The 19,794-nt window shown below is 37.4% G+C and overlaps 1 long non-coding RNA gene and 1 other non-coding gene across 2 annotated transcripts in view; one reads left to right on the top strand and one right to left on the bottom strand.

Moving 5' to 3' along the window:
• Positions 1-19,794, bottom strand: part of LOC139177093 (uncharacterized) — a 212,063-nt gene that overhangs the window by 42,222 nt on the left and 150,047 nt on the right. The window lies entirely within an intron of this gene.
• On the top strand, positions 13,505-13,612 carry LOC139177421 (U6 spliceosomal RNA). The gene has a single exon (XR_011561864.1). It is a non-coding gene; the product is annotated as a U6 spliceosomal RNA (small nuclear RNA).

Raw genomic sequence — 19,794 nt, 5'->3', positions numbered from 1 at the left:
AGTGTTAATTGCTTAAAGTAACCCATTACTATTATATAAACAATTGAAATTATATTTATTTACATAAAATTAATATTATCTTTTCATTAACCCATTTTGATTTTCTCTTTATGTTCTTCTTTATAGTGGAACAATGAGAGAATTAACAATTATTTGATGGTGTATTATATATGTGTTTAAAAACCTATATAATTTTCATTATTCTCATTATAGATAAGGAAGGCTAGATGGTAAATCTGAAGTAATAGTTAATACATGGTGGAAGAAGCATATAAATCAAGTTTTTTAAACTTGTAAACAAATGTTCTACCCCTATACTCCTCATGCCTTTTCCAAATCAAATATACTGGGTTCTAGTTGAAAATTTAGAATGTATTCTAAGTGAAAGGCAGTCTGTTAAAGAAATGTAGAACTGAGTTAGTGCCATGGGATAATTTGTGTACCTGATTAGTGGTAAGCATTGAAGAAACATTTGTTCTGGCATTCCCCAATTCATCCTCTCTGCCCACCCCCAAGGCAGTTCTTGATTTTTAAGAGTTCATAAATTATATTGAAATATTATAGAAAAATAATAGGAGCTTGCTTGAAAATATGTTAACAGCTGTGCAGGGCACACAATAAACACCTAATAAATGTCTGACTTACCTGATTTTTAAAAATGAGTCATTAAAAATTGAAAATCATTTCATGGCACGGAAAGCAAATCCTCCAACGGACAAAAATAAAGTATAGGGTTACAAAGAAGATGAGAACACTGAGGTGTTGGTGTACTATCACTGACTATCTTTTATGATTCCCCTAGACAAAGGATATCAGAGCAGAGAGGGAACAACCATATTCTCTCACTGTAAGTATACATTTAGTCTACAGATTTAAAGGCTGTTTTGCACACTGTAGAGAGACAGGCGATTGCTCTCTGCCACAATTCCAAAGTCCATCTTCTTTACCTCATCAATTTGCAGCTTGGTAGGGGTGAGGGTGAGGGAAGAGTTATATTGTGTTCCCAGGAGCAAGGGGCTGTTTTCCTGCCTGTCACTCCACCAACCTCCTAGAATAAATTGCTACTTAGAAAAACGAAAGTCAAACATTTATGAAACATATTGCTATGTAGGAAAAAAATAAGAATTGTTTTGCAAATAGTAGCACTATTAAAAGAGGAAAGAGAGAATAGCATCAGTCATTTTATATTACATATAAGCAGTTTATTAAAGAATTAAATATTTATAGACTATAAAGCAAGGCAGGCGATGAGCTGCAAACAGCTTGCTGAGAAGTACATTATAAAACAATGAGTCTGTCAGTGATTGATAAAGAATGGAGAGTGCAAATGCTTTATAAAATCCCTAAGTTAGCAATGAATTTGAGACTAGCAAAATAGGACACAGTAGCCAGCAATGTCACACCAACTCAAGCTGTTGTGTATGTTAAAGGCCTTTAGTGAACAAAATGTATCCTTCAGCTCTGATCTTTTTACCAATATAGGGAAAAGGGCTGCAAAGCACACAGAACTCCTGGGCAAGGGCTTTATGGATGTTCAGGTCCAAATTAATAGATGTTAGACCTAGATACCCATGGAACTCCATTTCCTTCTGACTTTTTTTCTTATTAGATAAGACTACAGAATTTCAAAGAAAGATATTCTTTCTTTTGTTACAGAATTATATACATGAGAGATTAGGTCACCTAACCTAATCCCTTTAGAGAGGAGGTAACTGAGTTGGAAAGTGGTAAAATGACCCATCGAAGTTCACACAACTAGTGTGATTAAAACTTTGGCTTCCTATCTCCTAAGTCAGTATTTTTTCCATAGCATCAGCTTTTTTCCCCAATCGCTTTTTAAAATTGAAGTAGTTAATTTACAATATCATATGTTTCAGGTATAGAACATATGATACAAAATGTTCAGGTGTACAACATATGAAAAAAAATTTCAGTGATACTAAAATTTTTAAGGTTATATTTATAGTTGTAGTTTATATTGGTTATATCCCATGTATTGTACAGTACATCCTTGTATCTTATTTATTTTACACTAGAAGTTTGTACTTCTTAACCCACTACCCCTATCTTGCCCCTATACTCTTTCCTCTTCCTACTGGTAACCACCAGTGTGTTTTTTTATATCTGTATTCCAATTCCTTTTTAAAATTAGAATTCTGAGCTCTCTGTCCAAAAAATCATTTCTTTAGTTAAAAATTGTGAGTTCTTTCTCTCTTAAAATTATATTTCAACCTAGTTTGAACAGTGGTTTGGGGAAGCAAGAAGAAAGTTTGAAGAGGGCAAAACTATATATTCTTTGAAAGAAATGGAAAATTTAATCTGCCTATCCAAAGTCATTCTAGAGTTTGAGATAATAGGATGCTATTAATGAAATGCTGGCTCTTACTTGGATAAATTGATGAAATGGCATTCTTTCATGTACTAACTAGCTGGGAGGATGAGTTATTTTTCACCCTTTATGAGAATGACTGGTTGAGACCTAAAAGTGTTCATAATTTTAAATGCCATAGGAAGTCATCTCTTCCTGACTTTGTGAAAGTCATAAGAGACTCTATGTTCTGGATACACTAATTTGGAATTCTATTCTCTGCCTTCAAATTTAAACATTCATTTTCTTTCTACATAATTGAGTTTGAAGTTCCAGTTGCTGTCTTCAAATTGGATAGCAGACACATTGTGAGTTACAGAAAACTATGGATCAAATCTTTTGTGCCTATGCAGAAACCAAAGTACTGGGTAGGTTTTAAACAGTGAACCACTGATGCCTCTGACTATAACTCTATCACCATTTAAAAAATAACTGTTGCAATATCTGAATTTCTATGAAATTATATCACACAGAGAAAATCCACTGAATTACATTAAGTGTTCTCTTTGTAAAGCATGATTCAGAGGTTTCTTCATGTGAAAGAATAACTCAACTATTTTTGGTATACAAGGTTCCTCATTCCCTCTATTCTCATCAATATAGAAAAACAGCTACATTTTTATCTCATAATTTGGCACTGCCAGTATAACAAAGAACAATGATAGGGAGGATAAAAAACAGTTGGTATTGTAATTGAACATAACTAAAAATGTTATGATGATTCAACCGTTAGAGACCAAAAAATGATCTATTATGCTAATGAGTATTTTTCTTCTTAAGTGGTTATTATGTATTCCCTGAAGAGTTTGACTCAGTGTGTCCCAACAGCCACAGTTGTAATTAAAAATAAAATACTGACATTGAAAAGGCACACTATATGAGAATGAATCCACACGGGGACTTTTTGCATGCAACTATAAAGCATTCATACTTGATATTCAATGCATAGATCTGAAACCTTAAAAATGCAACTTCATAGGTCACTGAAAGTCAATAGAGTTAGGGAATGGGGAGACAAATTTGAAATGATTTGGATGCTTCTCTCTTGAAAGCCGAGAATAAGAAAAGTTCTAAAAGGATAAAAACTGATTTATCAGCTTATCCTAGAAGTAGGGGCATCTCTTAGAAGTTTGAAAGTGGTAAACCTAGAACACACATGATGAAATTAAACAGAGGACTACTTGACATAACAAAGTAAAGTTTCAGAAATTGTTACTTCAAGGAAAAAAAAAACAGGTTTCAAAACAATCTAAACAGATAAATTGATGTAAGATTCATAATATATCATTAAAGGGAAACTGGGATGTTTTCTTGATTGGTAACATACAGTGCCACAGTGCACACTTCAATCTTTCTGTTACTAGGAGTCAGAATCCTATGAATTTTTGGTGTGGTAATTATATGTTTTTATAAATGTTAATTGTCTCCCTTCATTTTCAAGGGGAGGAAACTTAGTATGATTAAGTCTACTTAATCAATGCAAAATTTAACAAGACAATCTAACAGCTTTAAAAAAAAATCAAGGTCAATGATTAGGAGGGTGTTACTTTATGAACTCATACAGTAATAAGTCACGGGTGTTAAGATCTATACCATCTTTTAAGTTAAACCTTTATTGAAAAAATAACAGCTAAAAGCTGTTGCTATTTGCTACCATTCTGAAGGAATTTTTAGGACTTAATTTCTGCATTTCATTCCACACTTCCCAAAGCACAAGGGCAATGAATATTCATTTGCGTGTAGTCTCAAAAAAATAAACTTAAGATGAGTAACAGGATTGAAAACTAGCTCTTTTAACATCTTGGACCCAACATACAAAGATCCATTAGGAAAGGAGATGTGTTAATGAACACAGTAAATTAGTAGGTTTGAGAACCAATTTCTTGTGTCTTAAGGGTTTCCAATTCAATGTGACAAAGATAAATTCACTATCATGAAAATAAAAAGCATAAACTAAAACTGTAATTGTAGGGGGTTTTATTATAAGGTCTCAAAGCCAATTGTTAACCACTAGACAAGCCAAATGTTCATAGACAACTGAAGACCATAGATTTTTTTTTCCCCGTTCATTTTATATTTGTTTTTCTCATTTTGGCCGTTAAGGCAGGGCTGTACTTGCTTGTTTGTCCCTAGGGAAAATTAGGTATAAGGATAAAGCTATTGTTTCTGAAGAATGACCACCAGTGTCAGGTTTCTCTCTGTAAACTGAAACAGAGGGAGCTGTCTCATTCCCAACAGTCTCAGAGAAAGTTATAGCTTAAAGGTAGATAATTCCCATGTACAAACGGTAAGAAGGGACAAGCTGTGTTTCATAGTTAATCCTCAGAGGAAGATATGGATCCTCAGGCAATGTTTGCAAACAATGAACAATAGGTTCTGTGGGGTGACTGTGCGTCCAAAATCGCCTATGTGTAATGGTGAGCACTGTCATGTTATTGTTTATGGATGATGGTATAAAGAAACTGTGTGCATGTCCGTTTATTTTTAAATATAACAAATTTGTAAAATACTGAGAGAAATAACATCTGATAAAGATGAACAGGGAAGCCTGGCATGCTGCAGGCCATGGGGTCTCAAAGAGCCGGACACAAATGAGCAACTGAACTGAACTGAACTGAACTGAAAGAGGATTCTAAAAGCTACCTTATTAATAATTGATCTATGATAAAGAAAGTATAATTTAAGGAATCTAATACAAATGCCAACACAAATAATGTAACCCTCATACAGATTATTAGTATTATTATTATCAAGAAAAAACAAATCACTTTTCACTGTGTTCATTGCTATTATCACGGTTTGCCTTGAATATCACAAAAGCCTCCTAACTTGTCTTCTCATTGCCATTGTCCCTTCCTACCCACACTGCCATCAGTGTATTTCTTGGCATAATGGCCACAGAAAGAAATCTGTTCATGATATGCCACAGGTTAAAACCTTACAGTGAGGTCTTCTTTCGAGTTAAAAACAAAGGTTTTAAAGGGCATTGTGCCATTAGGTCCTCCACTACCTCAAAGATTTCACTCACTACACTGCTGTCTCTGCTGTGCATTTTATTTACTTCTGCACGTTAACCTCCTCAAACTTGCCAGGTACATTCCTGCCTCATCGCCTATGCATATAACATGCCCTCCCCCTGTTATCCTGTTATTCTAGTTATCTATGCTCATAGCTTACTCTTCATCTCCTTCAATGTTGCCTTCTCAATGAAATCTTTCCTTGATGCACTATTTAAAACTGACAATACTCCCCATCTCAGAATCATTCCATATTCTCCTTTATTGCTCTCTTATTCTCATGAATACTTGCCTAACAAAAATAGGATTTACTTATCTAATTTATTGGGGCTCCCCTGGTGGCTCAGATGGTAAACAATGAGCCTGCAGGAAACCCAGATTTGATCCCTTGGTCAGGAAGATCCCCAGGAGAAGGGAATGGCTACCCACTCCAGTATTCTTCATTGGAGGATTCCAAATTATTTATTCCTTGTTTCTCCTTACTAGGGTAAGGACAGGAATTTTGTCCATTTTATTTACTGTTGTGTTCCCTAGTGTGTAGCCTGTACCTAGCGTTTAATACACACTCAATACATATCAATTTAACCAATGGAAGGTACTATAGTATAGAGTTTAAGTCTCTGAAGTTATACTGCCAGGACTCAGACTCTGGCTTAACCATAATTTGACTTCATAAAATTTTAGTTTCTTTTCTATTAAAATAGGAAAAATTATAATTCCCAGTTGTACCATTCTTGTGAAAATTAAACTAGGTGGTTCATCCAAAAGCATTTAACAAGTCTCTTGGATGACCAGTGGAGTTACTGGTATCAGACTTGCCTTATATTTGTGTTCTGCTTGGTTGCTCCTCCTAAGGCTGTGGTCTGAAAAGTGCCTGCAGACAGAAAGCTGGGGTGATTATGGGAAAACTGGACAAAATATATGAAACAACTTGTTTTAGACACTGGACAAAAGGCAGGATTATGACCCCAAAGAGAAGGAAACAAACAAGGCAAGCCCCCTAATCACCCCAGCTTTCTGTCTGGAGCTACTTTACAGACCACAGCCTAAGGAGATGGAACCAAGTAGAGCATGGCAGTTTCATGTGGTTGAGAAAATGGAAACAAGTTGAGGAAAATCAAAGTACCTGGAATTTACACCCAAAAGGAGGGAGGTGCAATAAGAAAGAAATCCAAAAAGCTGCCTAGTGGTATCTGAGAGCAATGGTTCTCAAACTTTTTGATCTTAAAACCTCTTTACACTCCGAAAAACTGAAGACATCAAAGAGATTTTATTTATATGGATTACATTTGTCAATACTTAGTGTATTAGATGGAGAAGGTGATGGCACTCTACTCCAGTACTCTTGCCTGGAAAATCCCATGGACGGAGGAGCCTGGTGGGCTGGAAGCCCATGAGGTCACGAAGAGTTGGACACGACTGAACGACTTCAGTTTCACTTTTCACTTTCATGCATTGGAGAAGGAAATGGCAACCCACTCCAGTGTTCTTGCCTGGAGAATCCCAGGGATGGGGGAGCCTGGTGGGCTGCCGTCTATGGGGTTGCACAGAGTTGGACACAACTGAAGCGACTTAGCAGCAGCAGCAGCAGCAGTGTATTAGAAATTAAAATTGGTAACTTTGTAAATTATTTGTGATATCTGTTTATCAATTCATTTAAATATAAGAGCCACATAAATAACATTTAATGAAAATACCTTTTGTGAAAATAAAAATGCAGTAGTGTAGTAGCAATGTTTTACTTTTTTTGATGGTTCTCTTTATTTTCTGGCTTAACAGAGATGTGGATTTTCACACCTGCTTCTGAGTTCATTTTGTTACGGTATCACATGTCATGTAGCTTCTAGAAAACTTTATTGTATGTTGAAAGTGAAAAGTGAAAGTGAAGTCACTCAGTCATGTCCGACTCTTTGTGACCCATGGACTGTAGTCGGCCAGGCTCCTCTGTCCATAGGATTTTCCAGGCAAGAATATTGGAGTGGGTTGCCATTTCCTTCTCCAGGGGATCTTCCTGACCCAGGGATTGAACCTGGGTCTCCCGCATTACAGTCAGACTCTTTACCATCTGAGCCACCAGGGAATCCCAATACAATAACATAGTATTGTATGTTGCTAAGTGAATAAGAGCAGAAAGGCTAATAATATTTAGGATAATTATTTAAAACGTCTTGAACTCATTGGCCCCAATGAACTATAGTTATCCCTCAGTATCCACAAATGCTTGAGTTCTTCATATAAAATCAAATAGTACAGTCAGCCTTCTGTATCCATGAATTCTGCATTGTGTATAAAAGCAGAGTGACTGAAGACACAGCAGTAGAAATCTATCCAAACTGAAGCATGGAGAAAATAAAAATGAGAAAAAATAAACAGAGCTTTAATGACACGAGGGACAATACAAACGGATCTAATGTATGTGCAATTGGAGTTCCTGGAAAAGGGAGATGCTCATAGAAATATGTCTGTAGGAATACTTGCTGAAAATTTTCCATAGCTGGTGAAAAGTACAAAGAAGCTCAATAAACCAAAGCAAGATAATACTCAAAGAAAATCAAACTGAGGCAAAATATAACTGAATTGTCAAAAACACTGTAAGAATAAGAAAATCTTAAAAGTAGCTAGAAAAGGGAGACACATCAACAGGCAAGAGAATAAAGACTAACAATTTCTGAGTTCTTTTCAAAATCAAAGAATAATAAATAATAATGAATAAATAAATAAATAAATAATAAACATGGAATATCTTGGGAATTCCCTGGTGGTCCAGTGGTTAGTAGTCTGTGCTTTTATTGCCAAGGTCCTGGGTTCAATCCCTAAAGTCCTGCAAAAACCTTTGTCACAGCCAAAAATAAAAGGAAGGGGGAATATCTTCAGTGTGCTGGGGGGTAGCCCTGTAAACTTGGAATTCTATGTCCAGAAAAAATTTCCTTTAAGAGAAGAAAAATCACAGAAGACAGAAATGTGAATCTATAGGGGAGGAAATGGAGAGTACAAGAAATAGTATAAATTGTGGGATGAATATAACATTTGTTTTTCTTATTTTTTTACCTCTTTAGAAGACAACTGACGTGTGTGTGTGTGTGTGTGTGTGTGTGTGTGTGGCTCTGCTGGGTCTTTGTTGCTGTCCTGGCTTTTTGCTTTTCTTCTAGTTTCCTTACGGTGGCTTCTCTTGCTGCAGAGCACCCACTCCAGGGCACGTGGACTAACAGTTGCAGCTCCCAGGCTCTAGAGCACAGGCTCAATAGTTGTGGCCCATGCGCTTAGCTGCTCTGTGGCATGTGGGATCCTCCCAGACCAGGGATTGAATCCGTGTCTCCTGCATGGGCAGGCAGACTACTTAGCACTGAGCCACCAGGGAAGCCCCACAGTTGACTTTTAAGAGAAAGTCAGTAAATTAAGGCTAAGAGCCAAATCTGTTCCTGTTTTGAAAAATAAAGTTTCCCTATAAAGCAGCCAAGTTCATTCTATCACATATTGTGTATAGCTGATGGCTGAGTCGAGCATTTCAAACTACATGGCTCACCAAGGCAAAAATAGTTACTATTTACTATCTGGACTTTTATAGAAAATACTAGCAAAACTAGTATCATTGTGCTGTGCAATTTGTAACTACTGCTGCTGCTGCTGCTAAGTCACATCAGTCGTGTCTGACTCTGTGTGACCCCATAGACAGCAGCTCACCAGGCTCTGCGGTCCCTGGGATTCTCCAGGCAAGAGTACTGGAGTGGTTGCCATTTCCTTCTCCAATACATGAAAGTGAAAAGTGAAAGTGAAGTTGCTCAGTCGTGTCTGACTCTTTGCGACCCCATGGACTGCAGCCCACCAGGCTCCTCCGTCTATGGGGTTTTCCAGGCAAGAGTACTGGAGTGGGGTGCCATTGCCTTCTCCGGCAATTTGTAACTACACAGGAGTTAAATGTTTGGTTGCAGCAGTACAAAGGTTAGGAGGAGGTTTCTATCATACAGGAAGTGGCAAAATTATTTCATGGTAGATTTTAAAAGGTTCAGTTCAGTTCAGTTTAGTCGCTCAGTCGTGTTCGACTCTGCGACCCCATGAATCGCAGCACGCCAGGCCTCCCTGTTCATCACCAACTCCCGGAGTTCACTCAAACTCACATCCATCGAGTCGGTGATGCCATCCAGCCATCTCATCCTCTGTCGTTCCCTTCTCCTCCTGCCCCTAATCCCTCCCAGCATCAGAATCTTTTCCAATGAGTTAACTCTTCACATAAGGTGGCCAAAGTATTAGAGTTTCAGCTTTAGCATCAGTCTTTCCAATGAACACCCAGGGCTGATCTCCTTCAGAATGGACTGATAGGATCTCCTTGCAGTCCAAGGGACTCTCAAGAGTCTTCTCCAACACCACAGTTCAAAAGCATCAATTCTTCAGTGCTCAGCTTTCTTCACAGTCCAACTCTCATATCCATACATGAGCACTGGAAAAAACCATAGCCTTGACTAGACGGACCTTTTTTGGCAAAGTAATGTCTCTGCTTTTCAATATGCTATCTAGGTTAGTAAGCATCTTTTAATTTCATGGCTGCAATCACCATCTGCAGTGATTTTGGAGCCCCCCAAAATAAAGTCTGCCACTGTTTCCCCATCTATTTCCCATGAAGTGATGGGACCAGATGCCATGATCTTCGTTTTCTGAATGTTGAGCTTTAAGCCAACTTTTCACTCTCCTCTTTTTTTTCATCAAGAGGCTTTTTAGTTCCTCTTCACTTTCTGCCATAAGGGTGGTGTCATCTGTGTATCTGAGGTTATTGATATTTCTCCCAGCAATCTTGATTCCAGCTTGTGCTTCCTCCAGCCCAACATTTCTCATGATGTACTCTGCATGTAAGTTAAATAAGCAGGGTGACAATATACAGCCTTGACGTACTCCTTTTCCTATTTGGAACCAGTCTGTTGTTCCATGTCCAGTTCTAACTGTTGCCTCCTGACTTGCATATAGGTTTCTCAAGAGGCAGGTCAGGTGGTCTGGGATTCCCATCTCTTTCAGAATCTTCCACAGTTTATTTTGATCCACACAGTCAAAGGCTTTGGCATATATAACCCTAGAGCAACTACTAAAAAAATTAAACATATAAATTTGGCTAATCAGATAACAGAAAAGATAAAAAGAGAAATATTGAAATAATCTCAAATAAGAGAGGAAAATAAAAGAGGAAAAAAAAACAGATGAAACAGAGAATTATACTACAAGAAGTTCATTTAAACCACCTATATTGATGACATAAATTAAATATAATATTAAATGTAAATGGTTAAACAAAAGTCAGGGGCTGTCAGAATGAATAAAAAAGTAAAACTTAACTATATGCTATCTATAACAAATTCTAATTTAAATATAAAGATATAGATTAAAAGGATGCAAAAATATATAACATTCATATACTAGTCATGAGAAAATTGGCATGGCTATATTAATCATCAGGCAAAATGACACCAGAATAAAGAATATTATCAGAAACAAACAGGGGCATTTCCCAATGATAAAAGGGTAAATTCATCAAGAAGACATACAAATCCTAAATATATGTGTACTTGATAAGAGAACCTCAAAATAAAGGATGGACAAATGGATTAATCTAAAAGAAGAAACAGTCAAATTTGCAAGTGTAAATTGATGATTTCCACACTCTTTTCTGTATAGATAGAACAAGTAGATTGAAAGTCAAAAAAGCCCTTGAAACACAGAGGTGATTGATAAATAGTAGCTATTATTATTGTATTGTAAATACAGTTAATTATAGATAAAGAAGGGCTTCCCCAGTAACTCAGCAGTAAAGAATCTACCTGCAATGCAGGAGATGCAGGAGACATGGGTTCGATCCCTGCATCAGGAAGATCCCCTGGAGGAGAAATGGCAACCCACTTCAGTATTCTTGCCTTGGAAATCACAGGGACAGAGGAGCCTGGTGGCCTAACGTCCATAGGGTTGCAAAGAGTCAGACCCAACTGAGCGACTGACATACACACACACACACACAGCTGATGAAAACTTTTAATAATAGAAACTCCTGTAACCTAAGTAGATGTAATAGGAGCCACTTGTTACAGTGGTCCAGGGATACAAATTGCTAAAGAAGCAAAGATTCTATCAAAAGAAAAACTATACCATGTTTGGGGCTAGAAACAGCAGTATCACTGACTAATAGCAGTATGTCTGATCATAATACAGACTTTATAAAATTATAAAAGCAAAACCTATGCATGCTACTTTTAAAATACTTGAGGCATCTAACACTGAATCTTAGAAATCAGAGTTGGAAAGCAGTGGTTAACTTTATAGACATAGATGATGCAGTATAGCTTCCTACTCTGATGATGACATTTAAATTTCAATAATCAATTCTTGGTATCAAATTATTAGCCAAATATCACATTCTTGTTTTTTTTTTATTTAAAAAATAAGCTTCAATGAACCATAATTTTCATATGGTAAAATTTATCATTTTTGATTTTTATTTATTTTGACAAATTACCACAAAGTAACATTATTCATCACCACCCATAGTCACTATTATTTTTTGTAGTGAGAACAAATGATGTCTACTCTTTTAGCAATTTCAAGTATACAGTATATTATTGTTAACTACAGTCACCATGCTGTACATTCAGTCTCCAGAACTAATTCATGTCATAGCTGAATTTTTGCACCTTTGATTAATGTCTCCCCTTTTTTCCCACCCTTAGTCTTTGGTAATCAACTTTCTACTCTGAGTAGGACTCAAAAAAAAAAAAAAAAGATTCCATATATAAGTGAGATAATACAATATCTTTTTGTGTCTGGCTTATTTCACTTGGTACAATATCCTCTGAATCATCCATGTTGTCACATGGCAGAATTTCTGTCTTTTTTAAGGTGAACAAAATTCACTCTTCTTAAGTGAGGCAGGAGACCAGGGTTCAATCCCTGGGTTGGAAAGTTCCTCTGGAGAAGGGAATGGCAATCCACTCCAGTATTCTTGCCTGGAGAATTACATGGACAGAGAAGCCTGGCGGGCTATACTCTGTGGGGTCACAAAGAGTTGGACACGACTGAGTGACTAACAGTTCCATAAGTTTTGACCAATGTACTAAGTCATGAAACCAACAACACCATGAGCAAGGTACAGAATATTTCTATCACCTCCGGAAATTCCTCCCAACCCTAATATGATCAATCTCCCCTTCTCACTTCTAGCTTCAGGCAAAGTCTGGATCATGCTTGGCTTGGAATGCCACATTAAGAATGTCAAGTCTTCATCTTAGGAGAAATGGGAAGCCTTAAGTTTCACAAACAGGACAGAAATAATTAGATTTGTGTTTTTTAAAAGCATCATCTTGGTTGTGATATGGAGAAGTGATTGTCAGAAGAAAGAATGTAGGAAAAACAGGAAGTCCTACAGTAGACCAAATGAAAGATGATAGTAATGGGGTGGTAGTAATGGATACAGAGTAATGGATACAGAGGGCTTCCCTGACAGCTCAGTTGGTAAAGAATCCGCCTGCAATGCAGGAGACCCTGGTTCAATTCCTGGCTCGGGAAGATCCGCTGGAGAAGGGAAAAGCTACCCACTCCAGTATTCTTGGGCTTCACCTGTGGCTCAGCCGGTAAAGAATTCGCCTGCATTGCAGAAGACCTGGGTTCAATCCCTGGGTTGAGATGATCCCCTGGAGAAGGGAAAAGCTACCCACTCCAGTATTCTGGCCTGGAGAATTCCATGGACTAGGGAAAAGCTACCTACTCCAGTATTCTGGCCTGGAGAATTCCATGGACTGTATAGTCCATGGGGTGGCAAAGAGTCGCACACGTCTGAGCGACTTTGCCGTCCTCGTTAGAATAGTGGTGACGATCCCCGCCTGTCATGCAGGAGACCAGGGGTTAGATTCCCCGACAGTGAGGCAACGTGCCCTTGTGCTTGCTTTGGCAGCACATACACGACTTCCCAGGTGGCTCAGACGGTAAAACGTCTGTCTACAATGCGGGAGACCCGGGTTCAATCCCTGGGTTGGGAAGAGCTCCTGGAGAAGGAAATGGCAACCCACTCCAGCGTTCTTGCCTGGAAAACCCGATGGACGGAGGAGCCTGGCAGGCTACAGTCCATGGCGTCGCAGAGTCGGATACAACTGAGCGACTTCACTTTCACTTTCATACTAAAATTGGAATGGTACAGAGAAGATTAGCATGGCCCCTGCACAAGTATGACATGCAAATCTGTGAAATGGTCCATATTTTTTGGTGCTTCCCTCATAGCTCAGTTAGTAAAGAATCCACCTGCAAGGCTGGAGCTGCTAAGTTGCTTCAGCCGTGTCTGACTCTGTGCGACCCCATGGACTGCAGCCCACCAGGCTCCTCCGTCCATGGGATTTTCCAGGCAAGAGTACTGGAGTGGGGTGCCATGCAAGGCAGGATACCCCAGTACAATCACTTGGTCCCGACGATCTGCTGGAGAAGGGATAGACTACCCACTTCAGTACTGATAGAAGTGGTTGAATTTAAGATATTTGTAAATTAAAATTAACAGAACTTGATGAACTGAACATGGACTGGAGGTTCAAAAAAGGATTCTTATATTTCTTCAATTGGCTATATAGTGAAGCCATTTTGAAAAGGTAAGGAATGAAAGACAAAAGGAGTGGGAATTTGAAGATGATGAGTACAGTTTTGGACATGCTGCTTTGGGATTATGTTTAGAAATATCAAGCAGAACTGACTACAGATAGAAATTTAAGAATCAAAGGCCAAAAAAAAAAAAAAAAGGAAAAAAAAAGAATTAAAGGCAGATAACTGAAGCCTGGGGTAGGGATGAGATCTTCTAAGAGAAAGACTATTTTTCAATTAAAGTAAAAATTTTAAAAAGAGCAATTAATTTTAATGCCTTTTAGAGAAAAGGGCACATGTAGTGTATCAAATTCTCATCAGTCTTCTGATGTCAAACACAATAATCATTTTAATGTATTACCCTAACGGACTATCATAATCACCTTATGGGGTAGGTCCTATCATTATTCTCATGTTACATATGAAGAAGCTAAGGAGACTCTTTGTGACCCCATGGACTGTAGCCCACCAGGCTCTTCTGTCCGTGGGATTTTCCAGGCAAGAAGACTGGAGTGGGTTGCCATTTCCTTCTCCAGGGGATCTTCTCGACCCAGGGATCAAACCCATGTCTCCTGCATTGGCAGACGGATTCTTTACCATCTGAGCCACCAAGGAAGCCCTTACAGAGAATAAGCATTGCATATTTATAGTAATAATGTAGGAACAAATGATGAAGCTTTGAAACAAACTATGAGTAGAAAAAAGATTTCAAGAAAATCAAATGAGTTTAGTGCTTTGTCCAATGACACAGAAATTAATCTCCTGCCCAGTTATCTTAAATTGTTTCATGTTATACAAGTATAATCTGAAACAAGATGTTATCCAACATTAACTCTGTATAGGAACTGGTTTCAGTTTGGCTCACAAGAAGGAATACTTTCTAGAAAGCCATCAATGTCAACAGATTCAGTTTTCTTGAGTTATATGAAAATCTAACTCAGTTTACTAGACTCAATAAGGATGACAGTCAGAGAAGGAAAGTTTACTGAGTGATAAGAATTTATAAATAAAAAGGATCTAGGAAAGCCTTCTAAGTAGATAGCCTTGGGTATTATCTCTTAATCAAGAAATTTTGTTTTATGTCTATAGTCTTTTTTATGCATGTGCTTTTATGTTTGCAATTGTTGATATGATGAGGTCCCCAGAAAGTTTTAGAGTGGAGTCAAGTTAGGTAAAGACATGAGCTTTAAAGTCAAAGGTTCTTTAAACATCTGTATTCCTAGCCCCTGAAAACAGGCTTAATAAGTTAGATTTTAAAATGAAAATAATGAGCAAAATGGGCTTCCCCATAGCAATGCAGGAGACCTGGGTTCGATTCCTGGGTAGGGAAGATCTCCTGGAGGAGGAAATGGCAACCTACTCCAGTATTCTTGCCTAGAAAATCCCATGGACAGAGAAGCCTGGTGGGCTACAGTCCATGGGGTTCCAAAGAGTTGGACATGACCGAGTGACTAAGCACTGAATAGAAAAAGTATTTCCACTATTAGCAATAAGAATGCTTTGGAACCTAGTGGAATGGGGAGAACACAATGTCTCTGAAGAGCAGGAATGCCAGTTTTCTGATCAGATATGAACTTTTAGTCTGTCATGAGAACACAAAAAAGTGATCTTTCTTCCCTTACAGATGTTCATCTCTCAATGACGACCCAAACAAACAACCTTGTCACTTCACTGAACTGCAGTGCAGCTACCTACAGTCTAAACCTCCATGTAATTTTACCTTCTGGATATAACACGAGATTTTTATTTTACTTTGGTCATTTGCAGTTGAAATGACTTGGGTGCCATATGGATGACTGGTAACCTTACTAGAATGCCCTAAAACATGCTGTGTCAGGCTAAGTTGGGTTTTTAGGTTATAATATGCCTGACAAAAATAAAAAGTGTTATTATATAATATTTAATATTCAAGATATTTAAGTCATTTCATAAAAAGGTAGACATGACTGAAGCAACTGAGCACAAAAATACCCATCTGAACAACAGAGACACTGAGTCTTCAAGTCAGTCCCCAGATTAGAAGGTCTTGGATAAGGTTCTTTAAACTTCTTTATGCCCAGACCCTGCATACAGGAAGAGCTATGTGCAAGTTATCTTTTTTTTTTTTTTTTATAATATTTAACTGTGTGGATCACAATAAACTGTGGAAAATTCTGAAAGAGATGGGAATACCAGATCACCTGACCTGCCTCTTGAGAAACCTATATGCAGGTCAGGAAGCAACAGTTAGAACTGGACATGGAACAACAGACTGGTTCCAAATAGGAAAAGGAGTACGTCAAGGCTGTATATTGTCACCCTGCTTATTTAATTTCTATGCAGAGTGCATCATGAGAAACGCTGGGCTGGAAGAAGCACAAGCTAGAATCAAGATTGCCAGGAGAAATATCAATAACCTCAGATATGCAGATGACACCACCCTTATGGCAGAAAGTGAAGAGGAACTAAGAAGCCTCTTGATGAAAGTGAAAGCGGAGAGTGAAAAAGCTGGCTTAAAGCTCAACATTCAGAAAACTAAGATTATGGCATCTGGTCCCATCACTTCATGGCAAATAGATGGGGAAACAGTGAAAACAGTGTCAGACTTTATTTTTCTGGGCTCCCAAATCACTGCAGATGGTGACTGCAGCCATGAAATTAAAAGACGCTTACTCCTTGGAAGGAAAGTTATGACCAACCTAGATAGCATATTCAAAAGCAGAGATATTACTTTGCCAACAAGGTCCGTCTTAGTCAAGGCTATGGTTTTTCCAGTGCTCATGTATGGATATGAGAGTTGGACTGTGAAGAAAGCTGAGCACCGAAGAATAGATGCTTTTGAACTGTGGTGTTGGAGAAGACTCTGAGAGTCCCTTGGACTGCAATGAGATCCAATCAGTCCATTCTAAAGGAGATCAATCCTGGGTGTTCACTGGAAGGACTAATACTAAAGCTGAAACTCCAATACTTTGGCCACCTCACGCAAAGAGTTGACTCATTGGAAAAGACCCTGATGCTAGAAAGGATTGGGGGCAGGAGGAGAAGGGGACGACAGAGGATGAGATGGCTGGATGGCATCACCGACTCGATGGATGTGAGTTTGAGTGAACTCCGGGAGTTGGTGATAGACAGGGAGGCCTGCGTGCTGTGATTCATGGGGTCGCAAAGAATCGGACATGACTGAGTGACTGAACTGAACTGAACAAATAGATATTGCATAAAGATTAAACAAGTAGGGCAATAATAGTAATAAGAGAGCACAGCTAAATTCAAATAATGATAACTAATTGTAAATACTTTCTTCTTGCTTGCTTATTGTGTGATTGATGAATATATATATTTCAGTTGTCGACTCTGAATTTAAGTACTATTATTACCATTCCCATGTTTACAGTAGGGAAACTAAGGTTTATGGATGTTTACTCACACTCACAAAGCCAGTAGGAAATCAAGTTGACCTAACTCCAAAGTCCAGTCTCTTAACTGATACATTTTGCTGCTTCCTAACTATAAGCCATTAATACTGACGATTTGTCAACTGTATCTCTACCATAGGTAGACATCTAAACGCCAACTGTTTACACAGATTCAGAATTCTTGTTGGAAAAACTGAGTTAATAATCTTTAGATAGACTATTCTTTTCTTGTAGCCTTATAGCATGGTGTCTTAAGAAAGGGGAAATGAAAATGTGAGATAAAGAAAAGAGAGAAGGAAAATGCCAAGGATTATAAGAGAACATATATGATTTAGAGATCACATCCCTTTTGTGGACTAGGATAAAATAATAAGAACAGTGATTAGAATAGTATGCGAAGAGGTTGCTTCAAAGCAAACTTAAAAGGAAAAGATTTTCATCTATAGGGGAAGAGAAGAAAGGAAAAAGGTTTATCAGAGAAGAGAATGTTACTTCAGGTTTAATTTCAGCTTTTTTCAAATTAAGAGGAGAAATAAATGCATTCCTGTTCCAGAAATGAAATACCAGTAATTTTTTTTTCCTTTCCATATGTAGAAAAGAATATTGACACAATATGAAACATGGTGGAATAACCTTACAACACTATATTAAAAAATAACAATAAATGTCCCCTCTTAAAAATATGAGATGCTTGAATGCAATTGAGATTACTAATTTCTTAGAATTGCATGCTTCATTGAAATTTAAAACAATATTTTTAAGAAACGCATGTATTGTACTATTGGCATTAATTGCAATTTTCTAGTCTTTTCGGAAGAGTAGAGCTTTAAAAAGGTGAAACGCCATCTTTCTCCACTCCCTGAACCAGCTTCTCAGACCCCCATTATTACCAAGTCAGTCTCTGAAACCAGAAGAAAGACCTTTTCTTGCAACCTGCTGAAGAGCGCCCTCTAGTGTTATTTTGCAAATGAAATGTGCTCATACGTTTTTCTCATGAATTGTACTGTTTATGTTGGACTTTAGGTTTTCTTTGGAATGTGGGCCAGAAAAATAAGTGATGCTTTAGAACAATTTTCTGGCTTGTAATGCCCGCTAACTGATACTATCATAATATATTAAGGAGTGAGAAGGTTTTCTTTGTTTAACTTTTATGAAATGAGACACATCTATTTTTAAAATAACAGACTTTTGGTTGAAGGGTCATCTTTTAAAGAAAATAATTTGCAAAAATTTTTCATAGTACCAATAAAAAGAGGAGCTAATTTTCTCAGACAGAAGTTAACAGTGACAATAATAGCTTCTCTCAACCTCTCAATCTCTGGAAACTTATCTAGTTAGGCTGGTGGTATCCTAAAACCTGAAAAAACACTTGTGTTTAACTTTTTATTTCTGATGATATATAGTAAAAATGTTCAACCAAAATCCAAAAGGGGAAACACAGAAAAACAAATTACCTGACTATAAGATGAGTATACTTTTAAATTCCAGGAAAAAGAAAGCATGAGATAATCTAAAAGGCAGTATTAAATAATGGCAATATTTTCCTTTAAACAGTTTTGACACTAGCACAGAGAAATTTAAAGGAGTGAAGGAAATCATTTTTTTCATTTTCTAATACACACCAAGTAATCTGAACCATGAGTAATTCCATTAACTATCACTTTATCTTGGGCGTAATGTTTTCCATTTTTAAAAAGAACATATGCACGATGAATTAAACCAGAGCATGAAGAACTAAAGGACTAATAAGCAGGTTAAGCATGTACATGTGTGTGGTATGTCTATGTATGTATGCTTGTTTATGTACTGATGTCATCCTGTTTAATAAAGTGAGGGTCAATCAGATACCTGGCCCAGGACATGGGTAAATATAAGATCTCTGAAATTGCATTCTGGTGAATGAGGAATAAAAGAACACTGAGGGAAACATTCGTAGATCTATTAGTTTTGTTTTCTTTTTAAATTTTGTTTCATTTTTTTTTTGGTGGGAGGAGGTATGTTATTCTGCATTGTTCACATTCAATAAGCTTAAATGTGCATGAAAAAGGGATTAAAGAAAATATGCTAAATAAACTTTAAAAACTGTGAATCACTATGTTCTACACTGAAATCTATATATACTATTGAGAATCAACTATACCTCAATAAAAATGTTAAATAATACCAATCCAAAAATATAAGCGGGAAAAATAAAAGGTAATGTGTCTTAATATTTCTAGAATAGGACAAGGAACCTTCAAATACTTGTGTTATCTAAATCTTTGAACAATGTCCAATCAGAAAAGAGTTCTAACAAAGAGATGACAGATTAGACAGAGAAATGGGTATAAACAGACCATGACAGATTAAAAAACCTCTGGGTTCTGTTTCTGTTCCTGACTCACCATTGACCCTGACAAAGTCAGTGATCACCACAGTGATT

Source organism: Bos indicus, chromosome 18, assembly GCF_029378745.1.
Source record: "Bos indicus isolate NIAB-ARS_2022 breed Sahiwal x Tharparkar chromosome 18, NIAB-ARS_B.indTharparkar_mat_pri_1.0, whole genome shotgun sequence".
NCBI classification, from domain to species: Eukaryota; Metazoa; Chordata; class Mammalia; order Artiodactyla; family Bovidae; genus Bos; species Bos indicus.
The sequence above is the reverse complement of the archived record's forward strand: the minus strand, read 5'-3'. Positions and strand labels throughout refer to the sequence as shown.